We start from the raw sequence: 7,626 nt of genomic DNA, 5'->3' as shown, positions 1-7,626 counted from the left end.
CCCCCTAGGACCTAGACCATCGATTGCAATGAAGTAAACGTCCGTGAAATACATATAAGTCCAAAAGTAACATCATTTTAGCATCAAATACACATCCAGATTCTCCCTCTCACATAAAAACATCAAAAACAAAATACAAACTAGCAACACAGTGTCTGACAGGATTCAGTTGACCTGAGCTTGGTTTGAGCTTTGAGCATCACTTTCTCTGTTGAGGTAGGCATGGAAGACATCGATCACACGTTGATATCTCATAGCTTCCTCCTTTTTTCATCTCTGAACGTAATGTGATGGCGGTGAAGTGTCTCCACATCAAATCTCGACAAGTTTCTCAGCTACATAGGATCCAGAATCCTCACATTGTCAAACTGTATGCTTCCATCTTCTTTCTCAATTGCAGTCAGTATCACTGCTTCCTCCTACAATTCATCATAAAACTACCATCTGAAGTTTTTACATATATCCTTGGGTAAGGGCATCAAGGGAAATTGTTTCATGTACTTAGCTGGACGGAACTTAACAACGCAAACAGGTCCACCTTTTGAATTTAACTTTATTGGATGTATGGAAAATCTGGCGGCTGTTGACTTAAAGATATCCCATTTCCCTGTCTTGTACTCATATCTGAGTTTTCTCTGAAACAATCTGGAAAGATCACTATCTTCAGAATTCAACATCTTCAACTTCGCAAGTTGCATGATCTCAAAGTAAGGTAGAGTTTTAAAGTGACTTGGTCTTGCCATATAATCAACTCCTCCTTCCCCCTTGATCGCAAAACAATTTATCTCCTTATAGTATCCCCAGCTTAGAATTTTACCCTTGGCATACTTCTTGGTTCTCTTTCCATTTTCATAGAAACTGACAAACTTTGGCTCGAGTTCTGGCTTGTTTATCTGATCAGGGTTAACAATGTTCTGTTTCCACCAGCTCTGACAGATCTCGTCTTCTTCAACGTTTCTATTAACTTTAACCCTATCACGTTCGAACCACTTATTAATCTCATTCCATACCCCGGCTTTAGCTTGCTCGACTCGGAGTTTCTTCTTCTTTAGCTCAATCTCTTTTCTTTCTTTCTCAATGAGTAGTTTCTCATGTCGGATTCTCTTATTCCTTTCCATTAAGACATCAACTTCCTTTACTTGCTCTTTGTACACCTTCATCGCCTTTTCTAAATCATTTAAATTCTTCCTTTTCACCTCACTACTCAAATTGAAAAAGTCACTTAAAGTGTTGAGTGACGGATTCGAGTAGGGCTCGAGCGAAGGCATAACAATGTCGACTTCTTCTTCCTCATCTTCATTCTCAGATTCTGTCACCAATTCATCCTCGGACTCAATTATCACATCCTCTTTCACATTATCTTTACCAACAGAATCTTCACTCTTTTCATCCGCAAACAAATTATCAAAATCACTTAAGTCAATATTTTGGATTGATTCAGGAGAGACATTAGCAGTTGGATCATCTTGTGGAGCCTTGACTTTAGCTTCAACTGTCTCTGCATCCTCTGTATCATTTTCACTATCGTATGCAAGAGCAGCAAGCTGTTCCATTGGGAAATCACTTGGTGGAACTTCCCCCTTTTCTGCATCACTAAAAACATTTGAATAATTCATATAATATTCAGCAGTAAATACCTCACCATATTCATTAAAGCTTCGAATAGGTATCACTAACGGATATTCAAAAGAGGATCCTCTAGTGCCAGCATCTTCTTCATCATCTTTCTCGTCATCACCTCCCAAATCAGAGGAATATTCACCTTCATCCGTTATCAACTTAGTTTTACCAGAGGTAATTTGTTTGAGCTTATCATTCATCTCCTTCCACTTCAACTTGTTTTCACTTTTAATAGCCACAATCTTTTTCTTTAACTTCTCCGTCTTTCCCTTCTGACGGTTCATTCGATTCCACAACTTTTTGTTTTCTTCCACTAACGACTCAATCTTTGCTTCACTAGCCTTCTTCTCTTCGATGGATTGATTCTCCAGATTAGTAATCTTAGTGATCAACGATAATAAAAGATTTTGCTGTGTCTTGAATTCTGATGACGTGATCTGAGGTGTTGTAGTGGCAGGTTTCGGTGAGGTAACAGCGGCTCTAGTGTCCTTCATGAAACCAGAAGGTTGTCTATGAGCTTGTTGTTTAGAACCTCCCTGAGATGACCTCTGAGATGAGTCATAATTGTGTTTGGTTCTCCTCTCTTTCTTCTTTGGCTGTTCGGAAGTCATCGATCCTTTACCTTTCCTCTTCCTTTGAATCAAACTAACATCCTCCTCAGTTGCTTCATCATCATCACCACTGATAGTGCTCCAAATGAACATATATTTAGGCGCAATATCCTTCCAATATGTAAAGTTTTCAGTTGCAATTGTTCTATTTTCAAGTAATATTCGTTTATATAAATAAGTGCGAAGTCGAAAGACGAAAATGAAGATTTGAAGACGCAAATGACCAAAAAGCTCAAATGTACAAGATACAATCTAAGTGGTTCAATTTATTGATGAGAAACGTCTAAAAATTACAAGAGTACAAGTCGCGAAACGCAAAACACAAGATATCTAAGCGTACGAAAAGACGTTCGATAATCCAGAACCGAAACATAAACCGAGTATCAACGTACGAGATAACGGACCTAAAAGTACAAGTCAACTATGCACAAGAATATAATATAATATATATAATTATATAAATTATATATAATTATATAAATTATATATATATATATATATATTATATATATATATATATATATATATATATATATATATATATATATATATATATATATATATATATATATATATATATATATAAATAATATGTCGACAAAGCTACTGGCCAAAAGTTTGTGAGCTGGAATCCAGACCTCCACGATCACGGAGCTGCAGAGGGTAAAACCTCCATGATCGCGAAGCAGCCAAAATTAGAAATTGCCTATAAAAGGCACGAGCTTCTGCCGAATCCATTGTACCATCCATACTCAATCCCTCTCTGTTTAATATATATATATATATATATATATATATATATATATATATATATATATATATATATATATATATATATATATATATATATATATATATATATATATATATATATATATATAGGGGCAGGATCAATGGGGAAGTAACCAATCGGGGGGAAGCAAAATTTTTTTTTTCGTTTTTTTTTTGAAATTTTTTTGTTCCGGCATCAAGATCACACGAAAATATGAACATTTAGAAGAGACACTTCGTGATGAATGTTATTATTTAGGCGGGAAAATGATCGACAAAAATAACATTCAAGATAATATTTTTCATGAAGAATATGAACGTTTTTTTTTCATGTTTTGTGAAGTAAAATTTAGCCCGATTTAGAGATTAGGGTTTAGGGTTTGGTGTTTTGGGTTTATGGAATAAAACCAAAACACCAAACCCTAAACCCTAAACCCTAAACTCTAAACCGTTCGTGTTAAAAACTCAATCTAAATCCTAAATCTAAACCCTAAATCTAAACCCTAAACCTTAAATTTCTAAACCCTAATATCTAAACCCTATAAACCCTAATATCTAAACCCTAATATCTAAACCCTAATATCTAAACCCCAATAGCTAAAACCTCAAAATACGCTCGAAAAACACGATAATTGTTATACATTACTTCTTCGAGCATTTTCCCGCCAAAATAAAAACATTTATCACAAAGTGTCTCTACTAAATGTTCATATTTTCATCTCATCTATAATGTTCGTGAACATAGTTTTTTCAAAAAACGAAAAAAAAGTTTTTGCTTCCCCCCGCTTCCCCCCGAATGGTTACTTCCCTCTTGATCCTACCACTATATATATATATATATATATATATATATATATATATATATATATATATATATATATATATATATATATATATATATATATATATATATATATATATATATATATATATATATATATATATATATATAATATAGTTTAGTTTTATATTAGTTAGTTTGGGTAATGTAACGGTTATTTTACGGGTTTTAAAGTCGAAATTCTGTCCGTGTAAAGCTACGCGACAAATAATCATTGTAAGTTAAACTCTCCCTTTTCAATTATGTATCGTACTTAAGTTATTATTATGCTTATTTGAGCCGAAGTAATCGTGATGTTGGACTAAATATTAAGACGGGGTTATTGGGCTTTGGACCATAATTGGGGTTTGAAAAAAATACCAACACTTGTAGAAATTGGACTATGGGCTATTAATGGACTTTATATTTGATTAATATAGAGATTTACAATTTGACGTAACTATAAATAACCACATACGCTTGATCGGGTACGGTAAGCGGGATATTTATAAATACTAATAATTGTTCATTTGACTGGAGACGGAGATAGATTAATAGTCAATGGACTCATTAAAACAGAGGTGGATTACATTCAAGGGTAATTGGTGTAATTGTTAACAAAGTATTAAAACCTTGAATTACACGCAGTCGATAACCTGGTGTAATTATTAACAAAGTATTAAAACCTTGTTACAGTTTGAATCCCTAATTAATTGGAATATTTGACTTCGGGTATAAGGTTAATTTGTCGAGCAATATTTAATTATGATCGATGAACTATTATGGGCAAAAACCAGATAGGTATCAAATAATCCAGGACAAAGGACAATTAACCCAGGGTAATAAATTAAAATCAAAACGTCGGACATCATGATTACGGAAGTTTAAATAAGCATAATACTTTTATTTCATTTCTTATCGCAATTTTATATATCGTCATTTAAATATCGTACTTTAAATTTTACGCACTTTAAACATCGTCATTTATCTTTACGCTTAAAATATAAAATCGGCAAACCAGTCATTAAACGGTAAAACCCCCTTTTATAATAATAATAATTGTAATATATATATATTTATATTTTGTACAAATATAGTTGTTTAAAATAAAGTGTAAAATAAGCCGTCTTCCTGTGGAACGAACCGGACTTACTAAAAACTATACCACTCTACGATTAGGTACACTACCTATAATTTTGTAGCAGAGTTTAGGTATATCCCATCTGTAAATAAATAATAAAACTTGTGTAATTAGTACCGTATTTTGTAATAAAAATAATAGTATTTTGTATACACCGCTGCACACATCAAGTTTTTGGCACCGCTGTCGGGGACTCAGTGAAAAACGCTATATTTTATTAAAACTATATTTTTGTAAAAATATATTATTTCTTATTTAGTAAAAATATTTTATATTTATAATAAGTGTTAAAAAATAAAAAGAATATATATATATATATATATATATATATATATATATATATATATATATATATATATATATATATATATATATATATATATATATATATATATATATATATATATATTAAAGATTTTATTTAAAGTATAAAAAGTGTTTTTATTTTTAGTTCTTAAAATTTAAGTTTATTTTATTATATATAAATTTTACTTGTTTAAAATTTAAGTTTATTTTATGCATGGGTGGTCTGACAGGCTGAACCTCGTACAGCATTAAATACGGGCTTTTAGGGTTTTAGTTTTTATAATTAGTTAATTAGGGTTTTAATTAAATAATAATTAGTTTTAGTTTAGTTAATTTTGTATTTTAAGTTTTAATTAGTTTTGTTAATTTATAAATTAGTACCATTTTTAATAAATAATATAAAAATAATATTTTTATAAAAATTGTATTTTTTATAACTTTAGTTTTATTTTTATATTTTATATATTTTTATTCGTTTAAATTCGTAATTTTTTTTCGTTCGTTCGTAATTAGTTTTAAACTTAATTTTTGCCGTAGTTATTTTATATTTCTAGATTTTTAGGCTTTGCCGTAAAATCCCTTAATTGCTTTTTCTTTAGATTTAGAGTTTAGGCGCTTTAGAACTTTGCGACGCCGTTATAGATTTTAGTGCCTTTTAAGTTATTGCCGTTTTGGATATAGAATTCCTTTTAAGCTTTAATACCTTTAGACGCGATTTTTAATTTTTAGTTTTTAGACTTTTAAGTTTCGACGCTTTTCTTTCTTATTTTTATTTTTCGACGTTTTCCGACGCGCTTTTTCTTTCTCATTTCTACGCTCTAGTTTTTAGGACATAGAATTTCTTTAAACTTCGACGAAAAAATTATTTTTAGCGATTAAATTGATAGACATCCAAATTTTCTGATTCGTAGTAATAGTTGGATTTGTTAGTGGCGAGTTGTGGGCTTCCGATTTAAAGAGTTCTGGTTACCTGCTGCATCTATTGGCTATTCGAAATATGGACAAAATAAAAAAAGTCTATTAATTTGATAGCTTATATAATTTTTGTATTTATAACTAATAGGATATTCAGTGAATGCACCGAGCAAGACGTTCACCACCTTTCAGACGTTCACTACCAGTAACTCGATCAAGACATCTAGCCAATATTGTCGCTGTTGATTTTTCTTTAGAATCATCATCTAGTCGAACAAGTACTCCAATTCAAATTTCCAATAATCCATTTTTGTACCCGACTTCACAATTGAGAACCTGGAAGATATTCAAGGACAATTCCAAGATCCTGAACCACTAATCATTCCTCCTGAACCAGAAACCGTTAAATCAGAATCTTCTAGTGATTCGGATTCAACAATTTCAAATATGGAAATAACGGAACCTCTAAGTATGGAAGATCGAATGAGAGCTACACGCACGGGCCAAGGTCACATCATTATTAAGCCAGATGTTAATGCGCCATATTATGAAATCAAAGGACAAATCCTACACATGGTAACTAATCAATGCCAATATAGTGGTACGCCAAAAGAAGATCCAAACGAACATCTTCGAACCTTTAATAGGATCTGTACTCTATTCAAAATTAGAGAAATTGAGGATGAACAGATCTATCTCATGTTGTTTCCCTGGACTTTAAAGGGAGAAGCCAAATATTGGTTAGAATCGTTACCTGAAGGAGCGATAGACACATGGGATGTCTTAGTTGAAAATTTTCTTAAAAGATTCTTTCCGGCATCTAAAGCCGTGAGACTTCAAGGAGAAATTGTTACGTTCGCGCAAAAGTCAAATGAAACTATATATGAGGTGTGGACAAGATTCAAAAAGTTGTTGAGAGGATGTCCTCAGCAGGGTTTAGACACTTATAAAATAGTACAAATATTCTACCAAGGTGTCAACGTCGCTACACGAAAAGACATCGACACAGCAGCTGGTGGTTTCATTATGAAGAAAACCGCAACCGAAGCTCACAAAATCATTGATAACACAGCCTCCCACTCGCATGAGTGGCACCAGGAAAAAGATATTTTTCGTTCATCTAAAGCGGCTAGAGCCGATTCTAGCCATGACTTTGATTCCGTTTCCGCAAAAATAGATGCTTTCGAGAGACGAATGGAAAAGATGACTAAAGATATTCACGCAATACGAATCAGTTGTGAGCAATGCGGTGGACCACACTTAACGAAAGATTGTCACATTGAACAAACCATGGAACAACGTGATAATGTTTCCTATATGAACCAAAGGCCGAGAAATAATTATCAAAATAATTATCAACCGCCAAGGCCAAACTTTAATCGAAATCGAAACATTCTTTACAATCTAAATGGACCCAACAATAAATCGTTTAACCAACAAGG

The 7,626-nt window shown here is 32.3% G+C and overlaps 1 non-coding gene across 1 annotated transcript; it reads right to left on the bottom strand.

Moving 5' to 3' along the window:
* Positions 1–7,015: 7,015 nt before the first annotated feature.
* On the bottom strand, positions 7,016–7,122 carry LOC139894952 (small nucleolar RNA R71). Its single transcript, XR_011775425.1, has one exon. It is a non-coding gene; the product is annotated as a small nucleolar RNA R71 (small nucleolar RNA).
* Positions 7,123–7,626: the final 504 nt, after the last annotated feature.

The sequence above is a fragment of the Rutidosis leptorrhynchoides genome, chromosome 2, assembly GCF_046630445.1.
Source record: "Rutidosis leptorrhynchoides isolate AG116_Rl617_1_P2 chromosome 2, CSIRO_AGI_Rlap_v1, whole genome shotgun sequence".
NCBI lineage: Eukaryota > Viridiplantae > Streptophyta > Magnoliopsida > Asterales > Asteraceae > Rutidosis > Rutidosis leptorrhynchoides.
Note: the sequence above shows the minus strand (reverse complement) of the source record. Positions and strands in the feature narration are given on the sequence as shown.